Here is a 12,803-nt window from a genome sequence, read left to right as displayed (position 1 = left end):
TAAAATTAGGATGATTTACTGTTTTCAGTTTGTTATTTTAATTGTCAGCTATGTATGGCTTGGAGTCAATAGAATATGAATAATTCTGATTTCATCTGTCTGTGGGTCATTGAAAATCAAGCACTGGCATGGTAAAATACATCTGATAAGCTCCTGTTGTTTTAAAAAAAATTGGTTGCTTGAATGCACAAGTCAATGTGGGGAAAAGAGCTTCTTTTTCTTGCTTGGAAGCAAAAAGACAGATGAAAGTAAAGGTAATGGTATCACATCACTGAGTATCAATGACTATACACTTTCTGGTAATGAGCACAGTGTCAGACAGTGATTTAGGAGAGTGATTTTTTTCCCTTAAAAGAAAGCCAAATACCTCAAACTGGTTTTGAGATCACACATGGGTTTTTTGCTGGCCCACCAGCTACAATTTACGAAATTTTGGATTCCCCCCAAGACTAAGGTACAATTACAATCTTACACCCAAGGTTTCCTGAGAGGTCAGCTTTGTCAGCCTTAGGCAAAGTGTAAAGAAGGATCCCGTCCACATGCTCAGGGGGATATGTCTGCAGATTGGACTCCAACCTAGAGGATATCAAACTGGTGTGTGTGTGGGGTAGGAATGGTGGTGAGAGGGAGATAAGGGGAACAAAGATACATTAAAAAGGGGGTGGGGGAATCAAGGTAGGATGACTTCTTGAATTATCAGCCTGAAGTTTCCTGAATTGCACTTATGCAGAAATGACGCTGAAACTTACATTGGTTTTTACCAACGGTAACTTATACCGAAATTTCCCCCCGATCTCATTTGCCTATGCCAGCACATAAAAATCGGCATAAAACAAGTGCAAATACACCGCCACCAGTAGGGAATAGTGAGGGTGCTGCTGTCTTCTGCCATGGCACTTCACTCTCAGAGCCTTTTCCCTCTGTTGCTCCTCTTCCTCTTCCATTATTATGCAGAACAGAGGTATGCCTATTGGGAAGACTATTCCAGGTTCTTAATCTTTCTGAACATGTAGGTGGGGTAGGGTTCTGAAAAATTTCAGGTGCGCTGAGACTAACAGCACCATTGGTTGGATACAGTGTGGGTCTCAGTTAGAAAAATTTAAAAAGGAACATGAAAACTATGGAATTATGGAACTCCATCAATCTCAGTTACGCCGATATCAGATGACTGCGCCTGCATTTTTGGGTGTAGATCTACACTACTGCATTATTTGCGTAAATCCAGGAAACTCGTATGAGCTGTACTTTTGCTTGTAGGCGGAGCTATGTAAATGAGTGGCAGAGAGTTTTGGTGGACGTATCTTGGAAATGGCGCAAACAATCGGTGTAAAACTGGTGTAAATTGGTTCTGTGTGAATTTCCTAGTATCATAGTAGGTACAGCATAGGAGGAGGCCATTCGGCCCGTTGTGTTTGTGCCGGCTCTTTGAAAGAGCTATCCAATTAGTCCCATTCCCCTGCTCTTTCCTAATAGCCCTGTAAATTTTTTCCCTTCAAGTATTTATCCAATTCCCTTTTGAAAGTTACTATTGAATCTGCTTCCACCACCCTTTCAGACAATGCATTCTGGATCATAACAACTCGCTGCGTAAAAAAATGTTTCCTCATGTTACCTCTGGCTCTTTTGCCCATCACCGTAAATCTGTGTCCTCTGGTTACAGAACCTTTTGCCACTAGACACAGTTTCTCCTTATTTACTCTGTCAAAACCGTTCATGATTTTGAACACCTCTATCAAATCTCTCATAATCCTCCTCTGTTCTAAGGAGAACAACACCAGTTTCTCCAGTCTCTCCACATAACTGAAGTCCTTCACCCCTGGCATCATTCTAGTAAATCTCTTCTGCACCCTCTCTAAGGCCTTGACATCCTCCTTAAAGTGTGGTGCCCAGAACTAAACACAATACTTCAGCTGAGGCCTAGCCAGTGTTTTATAAAGGTTTAGCATAATTTCCTTGCTTTTGTACTCTTCGCCTCTATTAATAAAGCCCAGGATCCCATATGCCTTTTTAACAGCCTTCTCAACTTGTCCTGCCACCTTCAAATATTTGTGTGTGTGCACTCCTAGGTGTCTTTGTTTTTGCAATCCCTTTAAAATTGTACCATTTAGTTTATATTTCCTTTCCTCATTCTTTCTGCCAAAATGCATCATTTCACATTTCTCTGCGTTAAATTTAATCTGCCATATGTCTGCCCATTTCACCAGTCTGTCTATGTCCTCCTGAAGTCTGTTACTATCCTCCACATTGTTTACTACATTTCTGAGTTTCGTGTCATCTGAAAATTTTGAAATCATACCCTCTACACCCAAGTCCAGGTTACTAATATATATCAAAAAGAGAAGTGGTCCTAATACTGACCCCTGGGGAACACCATTGTGTATCTCCCTCCAGTCTGAAAAACAACCGTTCACCACTACTCTCTGCTTTCTGTCCCTTAGCCAATTTTGTATCCACGCTGCCACTGTCCCTTTAATCCCATGGGCTTTAATTTTCCTAACAAGTATATTATGTGGTACATTATCAAATGCTTTTTGAATGTCCATATACACATCAACCACACTACCCTCATCATCCCTCTCCGTTACTTCATCAAAGAACTCAATCAAGTTAGTCAAACATGATTTTCCTTTAACAAATCCGTGCTGACTTTCATTTATTAGCCCATACTTTTCCAAGTACCAATTTACTTTGTCCCAGATTATTGTCTCTAAAAGTTTCCCCACCACCGATGTTAAGCTGACTGGCCTGTCATTGCCGGGATTATCCCTCTCCCCTTTTTTGAACAGGGGTGTAACATTTGCAATCCTCCAGTCCTCCGGCATGATCCCCATGTCTAATGAGGATTGGAAGATTGTGACCACACCCTCCACAATTTCCACTCTTACTTCCCTCAGTAACCTAGGATGCATCCTATCTGGACTGGGTGACTTTTCTACTTTGAGTACTGCCAATCTGTTAAGTACATCCTCCTTACCTTTCTTTATCTTATCCAATATCGCTACTACCATCTCCTTTACTGCTACACTGGCAGCATCCTCTTCTCTAGTGAAGACGAATGTGAAGTATTCATTTAGTGCCTCAGCCATGCCCTCTGCCTCCACAAGAAGATCTTCATTGTCTCTAATCAGTCCCACCCTTCCTTTGACTACCCTTTTACTATTTATATGTTTATAAAGTCTTTTGGGTTCCCTTTTATGTTGGGCTAATCTATTCTCATACTCTCTCTTTGCACCTCTTATTGCAATTTTTAGATCTCCTCTGTAATTTCTCAGTGATTACTGCATAGATTTGCTCTTATGTTGTAGTTATGCTGAACATATCCAGGAAATTCCGGGCAATCATAAAGGAAAGCAAAATGAGGATTTGAAGAAAGCAAAGGTATAATTTATATTGTGAATACTATCCTCATATTAATCACCAATATTGGAATGAGGCAAATGGTATTTTTAGATGACCCCAGCTATATATCTACAGAGGCAATAAAAATCATCAATACATCAATAAAAATTCAAGTAATTGCTGATTACGAACCCACTAATCATTGTCATTTTATTCCACCTTTCAGGAGGAGAACACAGTTTAGAATGGGGGGCGGGGGGGGAGATGCAGCAACAGTTTTCACAATGAATAATATCACCAGTTTGCAGTACACTCTTCCTCCTCCAACACAACCATGCGAATGAGACCAACACCAAACAAAATTGCTGCAACCATTACACATGCACTGCTCACACACTATATACTAAGAATGCTAATAATCAATATACTCTTACTGCAAGCACTGATCTAAGTGCTTAGTGGCTTAATTTGCATCTAACGTAGACATGCAAATTAGGAAAAAAATATATACACGCACAAAATAATACATCTGCTCACATTTTCTGGCAACATTTTCCATTGTGAATTTCTATTTCCACATTTATAATGGAAATGCCTATGTGATGCTGGAGTGACACCCTCCACCCAGTGGAGGTGTTTCAGTGCCACCACTGGGAGGAGGGCATAATTACACCAATAACAACAACAACTTGAATTTATATAGCGCCTTTAACGTGGTAAAACATCCCAAGGCGCTTCGCAGAAGCGTTATCAAACAAAATTTGACACCGAGCCACATAAGGGGGTATTAGGACAGGTGACTAAAAGCTTGGTCAAAGAGATAGGTTTTAAGGAGCGTCTTAAAGGAGGAGAGAGCGATAGAGAGGCGGAGAGGGAGGAATTCCAAAGCTTAGGGCCTAGGCAGCTGAAGGCACGGCTACCAAAGGTGGAGTGATTGAAATCGGGGATGCGCAAGAGGGAAGAATTGGAGGAGCCTAGAGATCTCGGAGGGTTGTAGGGCTGGAGGAGGTTACAGAGATAGGGAGGGGTGAGGTTGTGGCGGGATTTGAAAACAAGGATGAGAATTTTTAAATCGAGGCATTCCCAGACTGGAAGACAATGTAGGTCAACGAGCACAGGGGTGATGGGAGTACGGGACATGGTGCAAGTTAGGATACGCGCAACAGAGTTTTGGATGAGCTCAAGTTTATGGAGGGTGGAAGATAGGAGAGCGTTGGAATAGTCGAGTCTGGAGGTGACAAAGGCATGGATGAGGGTTTCAGCAACAGATGAGCTGAGACAGGGGCAGAGATGGGCAATGGTAGGGAGGTGGAAGTAGGCGGTTTTGGTGATGGAGCGGATATGTGGTCTGAAGCTCATCTCAAGGTCAAATAGGACGGCAAGGTTGCGAATGGTCCGGTTCAGCCTCAGACAGTGGCCAGGGAGAAGGACGGAGTTGTTGGCTAGGGAACGGAGTTTACGGCGGGGACCAAAGACAATGGCTTTGGTCTTCCCAATATTTAGTTGGAGGAAATTTTTGCTCTTCCAGTACTGGATATTGGGCAAGCAGAGTGACAAATGAGAGAAAGTGGAGGGGTCGAGCGAGGTGGTGGTGAGGTAGAGCTGGATGTACTCAGCGTTGTGTTTTCGGATGATGTTGTCGACGGGCAGCATGTAGGTGAGAAATAGGAGGGGGCCACGTATAGATCCTTGGGGGAGTCCAGAGGTAATGGAAATTTACACCCAGGAAATTCAGGCCCTGGTCTCTGGGGTGGCTGAGTCTTTTATGTCCCCTTAGCTCCCACTTCTATTCTGTGGCAATGCAGAATACGCATATTGCAGTTCTAATAGTAACCAACATGCTCACAATTCACGGAGACACAATAATTCCAAATTCAGGCCAGGAGCCCAGGGCGGTGTTGGAGAATTTACAACATCAATCGTCTTTAAGAACCATTACAAACCTTAATTGACATTGTTATTGGCAGAGTGTGCTGAAAAAATGGCAGAGCAATGGTGCTAACAAATTCTGTGTTGACATGACAGAAAGCCAAGGATGGAGCTTCAAATGCCAGCTAACATTCCTATTGCCTTTTCTCCAGTTGTTTGCCTTTTTAATATCAATATCCATAGGTGCTAGCAGTGGAAACATTCTATTCCTTTGTCTTAAATTCTGTTCCTCATTGGATTTACATGTTTTTTTTCACTTCATTTTTTTACTCTCATCTCATTTGATTTCTCTAATATTTCGTTTTCATTTAACTCCATTTTCCTAGAACTGCTCATTACTTGATTGCCAGTATACAGGAGACAAGCTTTGAATGAAACTGGGAAAAGTAACATTATGTAGGTCAGGATCAAATACATCTATGAGACAGGCAAGATGAAAAGGATTAATAGAATCAGAAAGAAAAACACTCCAACAGGAGGTCAGGCTGAATTTAGTTGAAAGGAACACACACACTTCAAATCTCAGCATCACTCATGCCATTTTTCCCTTTTTTTTGTGAACTTTATTCTGTCGGTTTCTGAAAACATGGGCGGTAATTTTCAACTTCGGGTGATAACCTGGTGGAGCAGATTACTCACCCATTGTAGAACCCACCCGATTTTCATTCTATTGACTGCTTGATATAAGGGATAATTTTACGAATCTGTTCTGCCAACATGGAGCTTCACCCACCGGGAGCACAGATCAGGCACTCAGGTGTGTATTCCCTATGATTTTCCACTTGTTTATCTGCAGCAGGAGCATAAATTTGTAAAATTTGAAAAGTTCCATGCCTACTGGTCATAATCCAATGCCAGTCCCTGGTGGTCATTATTTATAAGTGCACTTCATTAATGAGCCAGCATATGGACCATTTTATCAAGGGCCAAACCCGATTCAGTCCTGACTCAAAATCCTTTTTTAATTTTTACTCAGGTTGTGGGTGATGCTGGCAAGACCGTATTTGTTGTCCATCCCTAGTTGCCCTGAGAAGGTGGTGGCGGGCCTTCTCCTCGAAACTCTGCAGTCCTTATGATCATCATGTTTCCATGATGGAGTTAGGCAGGAATTCCAGGATATTGACTCAGTGATGATGAACGAATGACCACATATGGCTTAAATCAGGAGGGTGTGTGGCCTGGAGGGGAGCTTGGAGATAATGGTGTTCTCGGACATTGCTGCTCTTGTTCTTCTTGATGGCGAGGTCATGGGGCTGGGAGGTGGGGCTAAAATAAGCTGCTGCAGTGCATCCTGTAGATAATGCATCCTGCAGCCACAATGTGCTGGTGGTACAGGGTTTGAAAATTGAGGCCAGTGGCAGGGGCAACAATCGGGCCAACCTCTCTATCCCTGATGATGTTGAGCTACTTGAATGTTGTTGTGGCTGCACTCATTCAGTTGAGTGGTGAATATTCCATCACCATCTTCATTTGAGTTTGTAGATAGAGGTGCGGCTTTGAGGGGTCAGGAGGTGAACCATTCATCACCATAGTCACCATACCCATTTCTAATTGGCGAGAAGCTATGAACTGTGGATGAGCAGAGAGATTTAGGGGTCCAAGTACAGATATCACTAAAAACTGGAGGGCAGTAACAAAAAATAATTAAAAAGGTTAATGGAATGTTGGACTTTATCTCAAGAGGGCTGGAATACAGAGGTGGAAGTTTTGTTACAGTTTCTGTGCAGAACTCTGGTTAGATCCCATCTAGAACTGGATGCAGTTCTGCGGTGCCCAGAACTGCATCCAGTTCTGGGCACCGCACCTCAGGAAGGATATATTGGCTTTGGAGAGCGTACAGTGCAGATTTACCAGAATGATATCGGGGCTAAAAAGTTTAAATTATGAGGACAGGTTGCATAGACTAGACATGTATTCCCTTGAATATAGAAGATTAAGGGGTGATCAAATTGAGGTGTTTAAGATGATTAAAGGATTTAATAGGGTAGATAGTGAGAAACTATTTCCTCTGATGGGAGAGTGCAGAACAAGGGGCGTAACCTTAAAATTAGAGCCAAGCCATTCAGGGATGATGTCAGAAAGCACTTCTTTATACAAAGGATAGTGAAAATCTGGATCTCAATCCCCCAAAAAGTTGTTGAGGCTAGGTCAATTGAAAATGTCAAAACTGAGGTTGATAGATTTTTGAGAGGCAAAGGTATAAGGATTATGGACCCAAGGCAGGTAGATGGAGTTAAGATACACATCAGCCAAATCTAATTGAATGGCAGAACAGGTTCGAGGGGCTGAATGGCCTACTCCTATGTTCCTGTGTTCCTGTCCTGCTCTTGTAGCCAAATTGTTATATGGCTGGTCTAGTTAAGCTCCTGGTCAATAGTGACCTCCAGGATGTTGATGATGGGGGATTCAGAGATTCTGGTGCTTATAGTCAGGGGATGGTGGTTGGTCATTTCTTGTTGGAGATGGCCATTGCACTTCCACTAGGTATCACTATATATAGAATCATAGAATCTTATAGCACAGAAAGATGCCATTCAGCCCGTCGGCTCTTTGAAAGTGCTGTTCAGTTTAGACCCACACCCCAGCTTTTTCCCAATAACCATGCAAATTAGTCCTCCTTAAGTTCCTATGGAATCTGCTCCCGCCACCCTTTTAGGTAGTGCATTCCAGATCTTAACAACACTCTGTGTGAAAAAAATTCACCTCATTACCCCTCCACTTCTTTTGCCAATTATTTTAAATCTATGGTTACTGACCCACTTACCAGAGGGAACAGTTTCTCACTCTTTGCTTTATCAAAACCCCTCAATATTTTGAATACCTCTATTAGGTCGCCCCATAACCTTCTCTGCTCTAAGGAGAATAATCCCAGCTTCTCCAATCTCTCCACATAACTGAAGTCCCTCATCCCTGGTATCATCCTCGTAAACCTCCTCTGTACCTTCTCCAAGGCCTTGATATCCTTCCTAAAGTGTGGTGCCCAGAATTGTCCACAATGCTCCAGCTGAGGCCTAACCAGTGATTTGTAACGGTTTAGCATGACATCCTTGTTTTTTATTCAATGCCCCTATTGACAAAGCCAAGTATCCCAAATGCTTTCTTAACTGCCTTATCAATTTGTCCTGCCACTTTCAAAGATTTGTGAATATGCACCCCAGGTCCCTCTACTCTTGCACCCCCCTCAAAATGGTACCATTTAGATTATACTGCCTCTCCATGTTGTTCCTCCCAAAGTGCACCACTTCACACATATCGGCATTAAATTGCATTTGCCATGTGTTTGCCATTTCACCAGTCTGTCTATGTCCTCCTGAAATTTGCTACTATCCAGCTCACTATTTACTACTTTGCCAAGTTTTGTATCATTCACAAACTTCGAAATTGTACTTCCTATCCCAAAGTCCAGGTCATTTACGTATAACAAGATAAGCAACAGTCCTAATGCTGATCTCTGGGGAACCCCACTGTATATTCTCCAGTCAGAAAAACATCCGTTCACCACTACTTTCTGCCTCCTATCCCTTAGCCAATTACGTACCCAAATTATCACTGTCCCTTTAATATCATGTGCTTCTATTTTCCGAATAAGTCTGTTATGTGGCCTTTTGAAAGTCTATATAGCAACAACTTGCATTTATTTAGCACCTTTAATGTAGTAAAATATCCCAAGGCGCTTCACAGGAATGTTATCAGACAAAATTTGACACTGAGCCACATAAGGACATATTAGGACAGCTGGCCAAAACCTTGGCCAAATAGGTAGGTTTGCTGAAGGCATGGCCACCAATGGTGTAGCAATTAAAATCAGGGATGCACAAGAGGTCAGAATTGGAGAATTGCAAAGATCACGGATACAATTTCAATCTTGACATATACAACATCTACTGTACTACCTTCACCAACCCTCTCTGATTCTTCATCGAAGAACGCAATCATGTTAGTCAGACACGATTTGCCTTTAACATTTTAACCAGACAATCATAAATTAGTGAAAAACCCCAACAAACAGGAAGGGACTTGCATTTATACAGTTCCTTTCATGACCTCAGGATGTCCCACAGCGCTTTACAGCCAATTAGATACTTGTGAAATGTAGTCAATTTGCACAAAGTGAGGTTCCACAAACAACAATGAGATACATGACCAGATAATCTGTTTTAGTGATGTTGGTTGAGGGATAAATATTGGCCAGGACACCAGGAGAACTCCTCTGCTCTTCTTCGAATAGTGCCATGGGATTTTTTAGGTTCACCTGAGAGGGCAGACGGGGCAATTTAATGTCTCATCCAATAGCTGGCACCTCTGACAATGCAGCACTCCCTCAGTTCTGCACTGAAGTGTCAGCCTGGATTACGTGCTCAAGTCTCTGGCATGGGGCTTGAACCCGTGACCTTCTGACTCAGAGGCGACAGTTAGAGAAATTTAAAGGGGTCGATATTAAACACCCCCCCCCACGATGGGCGGGAGAGGGTCGGGGGGTTAAAAATTTAAAATCGGGGAACGTGTCCTCAATCTGCCGCATATACGCCTGCCGCCATTTTTACGGTGGCGGGTTGTGCGCTGTAAGAGAGTTCCGTCTTGGAGAGGTGGAACATTTCATTATAATATTTAAATCAGGCTCCCACAGTCCAGTTGGGAGCTTGATTTAAATTTAATAGTTGCCTGCCAGGTTACCCAGGGCTCAGAAAACTTGGCAGTGAAGTGGAGACGGGAGCAGCCGACTGCAGAAGCCAGCTTTTTAGAACACTTCTTGTGGACCAGGAGGAGCAGCAGTGCTCCACCAGGCCCCTCAAGCAAACCTTCAGCCTCCCTTTGGCCGATCACGGTCTCTCCTCGCTGCCACAATCAGCGACCTTCCCCGCCCAGCCCTGATCTCCGGCCTGCCTCGCGATGGGCTGACCCTCCCACCAACCCCCATTCTCTAATCTCCTGCCCCGCCATCGGGCGAGTCCCCCACCCCTCCAAGCCCAGATATTTCCCTCCTTTCCTCCCGATTGCAAGGCTCCGACCTCCTGGTTGCCGGGGACTGTCCCCAACTATCCCGGCTGAAGCCTCCTGCCATTGGCTTTCCTGCCTGGCAGCCGGCCAGCTTGTCAATTTGGCCGCCTGCCGGGTGGGAAATGGAAAAAAAAAATGATAATAAGGTCCTGCTGTTAAATTTGGCAGGACCTCTGCATTCCCAGGATTTCCAGGTTTCCCTCTGATACTGCACTCCTCTGCTCCCTCCCCACCTGCCTGTAAATATCGAGGCTAAAATGTTCATTTTTTGGATCTGCCAAGTGACACACATGGAAATCAGTTACTATACTGAACAGCTCCCGTGACAAGCTACTATATATGTAGTGTTTCTGAATGCCTGATGGAGAGTGTACCCTCTCTCCCCTTAGGGGCACTCCTCACTTACCCAAATCCACGGACCTTTGGCGCAGATTGTCAGAGGCAAAGCTTAGGGATCCCCAACTGCGTAAGGGGTATGGTATTGCTCGATTTCAACCTGCACACCTGATCAGCACAGAGCACTGTTAAGCTTCCAGCTGCTTGTTTAGCCAGGACTATCTGACCTGTTAGCGTATTGGTTTCCAAGGGTTTCTGTGGAGTTGAGTGTGAAGAATCCCAATCCTCAGTGACAGGTCGACCACTCCAAGTTTTGTTAGTCCGTCATCAACAGTGCTGTGGAGTATTGCAGACACATCAGATTACCCAGTCTGCCACAGATGGTTGGCTCGGTTCCAAACTTCCATCAGCAGGTTTGTCATCTTGGAACCATCTCGATTCCACGGCGACCTGCTTACCTGCCCCCACCCCCAAGAAGAAAAGTCAATAGTTGATCACAAGATAACTGATAAATGTATTGAGCCCTCATGAGGTCGGACTGGAGGGAGGTGTACAGTGGCGTTCCCCAGGGATCAGTGCTGGGACCACTGCTTTTTTGATATATATTATTGACTTGGACTTGTGTATATAGAACACAATTTCAAAATTTGCAGATGACACAAAACTTGGAGGGGTAGTAAATAGTGAGGAGGATAATGATAGACTTCAAGAGGATATAGACAGGCTGGTGGCATGGGCAGACACGTGGCAGATGAAATTTAATGCAGAAAATTGCGAAGTGATACATTTCGGTAGGAAGAACAAAGAGAGGCAATATAAACTAGAGGGCACAACTCTAAAAGGGGTAGAGGAACAGGGGGATCTGGGGGTACATGTGCACAAATCATTGAAGGTGGCGGGGCAGGTTGAGAAAGTGGTTAAAGAAGCATACGGGATCCTGGGCTTTATAAATAGAGGCATGGAGTACTAAAGTATGGAAATCATGATGAACCTTTATAAAACACTGGTTCAGCCACAACTGGAGTATTGTGTCCAATTCTGGGCACGGCATTTCAGGAAAGATGTGAAGGCCTTAGAATGGGTGCAGAAAAGATTTACTAGAATGATTCCAGTGATGAGGGACTTTAGTTACCTAGATAGACTGGAGAAGCTGGGGTTGTTCTACTTGGAACAGAGACAGTTGTGAGGAGATTTGATAGAGGTATTCAAAATCATGAAGGGTCTAGACAGAGCAGATAGAGAGAAACTGTTCCCATTGGCGGAGGGGTCAAGGTCTCCTAACATAGATTTAAGGTGATTGGCAAAAGAGCCAAAGATGACATGAGGAAAAACTTTTTTACACAGCCAGTGGTTAGGATCTGGAATGCACTGCCTGAGGGAGTGGTGGAGGTAGATTCAATCATGACCTTCGAAAGGGAACTGGATAAGTACTTGAAAGGAAAAAATTTGCAGGGCTACGGGGAAAGGGCGGGGGAGTGGGACTAGCTGGATTGCTCTTGCATAGAGCCGAAGCGGACTTGATGGGCCGAACGGCCTCTTTCCGTGCTGTAACCTTTCTACAATTCTATGATTCTATGTTTTCTATGTATCAGGAGCTCCTAACAAGCAGCATGGTGAACAGTACCTTTCATCATTAAATGTGTGACTGCATTGCCACAATGCTGCCTAACCACAGCATGGACATGCACCATATCCTGCTGAATGGTGGTTTCAGCAGCATCTGTTTTTCCCTGTAACCGAATCCAGTAGGCACCAAACCTTAGATGTATGAATGTATGTTCTCATATACTGCCTCCAGATAATGCCTTTCAACAGCTGTCATCCCAAGTCTTTTTCCTCATCAGCTGTATAATGGCCTACAGCATGGTAGAAGGATGCACACAAAGCATCTTGCAACATGCCTACTCCCTTAATGTTCTAGACCTTCAAGCCCAATGCTGCCTCATGATCTTATTTGTCATTAACTACTTAATCCAAGTTCTCACGAGAGGGGATTTTGGCAAAGAGGCATGTCTGATGTAAGGCTGGCTTTCCCTCCAGGACACTCAGCGACAGTTTTGTGTAGGCCCAAGCCCTTCCTTCCTGCAACACTTTCATCTTTTTGCCAAGAGTTCACCTCACAGCTTGTTCCTGGATTTTGTACAAATGCCAGGATCAGCTCTTCTGTTGTACGCCGAGGAGTTCAGGACTATGAAGGAGAA

Source organism: Heptranchias perlo, chromosome 22 (genome assembly GCF_035084215.1).
Source record: "Heptranchias perlo isolate sHepPer1 chromosome 22, sHepPer1.hap1, whole genome shotgun sequence".
Classification (NCBI taxonomy): domain Eukaryota; kingdom Metazoa; phylum Chordata; class Chondrichthyes; order Hexanchiformes; family Hexanchidae; genus Heptranchias; species Heptranchias perlo.
Note: the sequence above shows the minus strand (reverse complement) of the source record.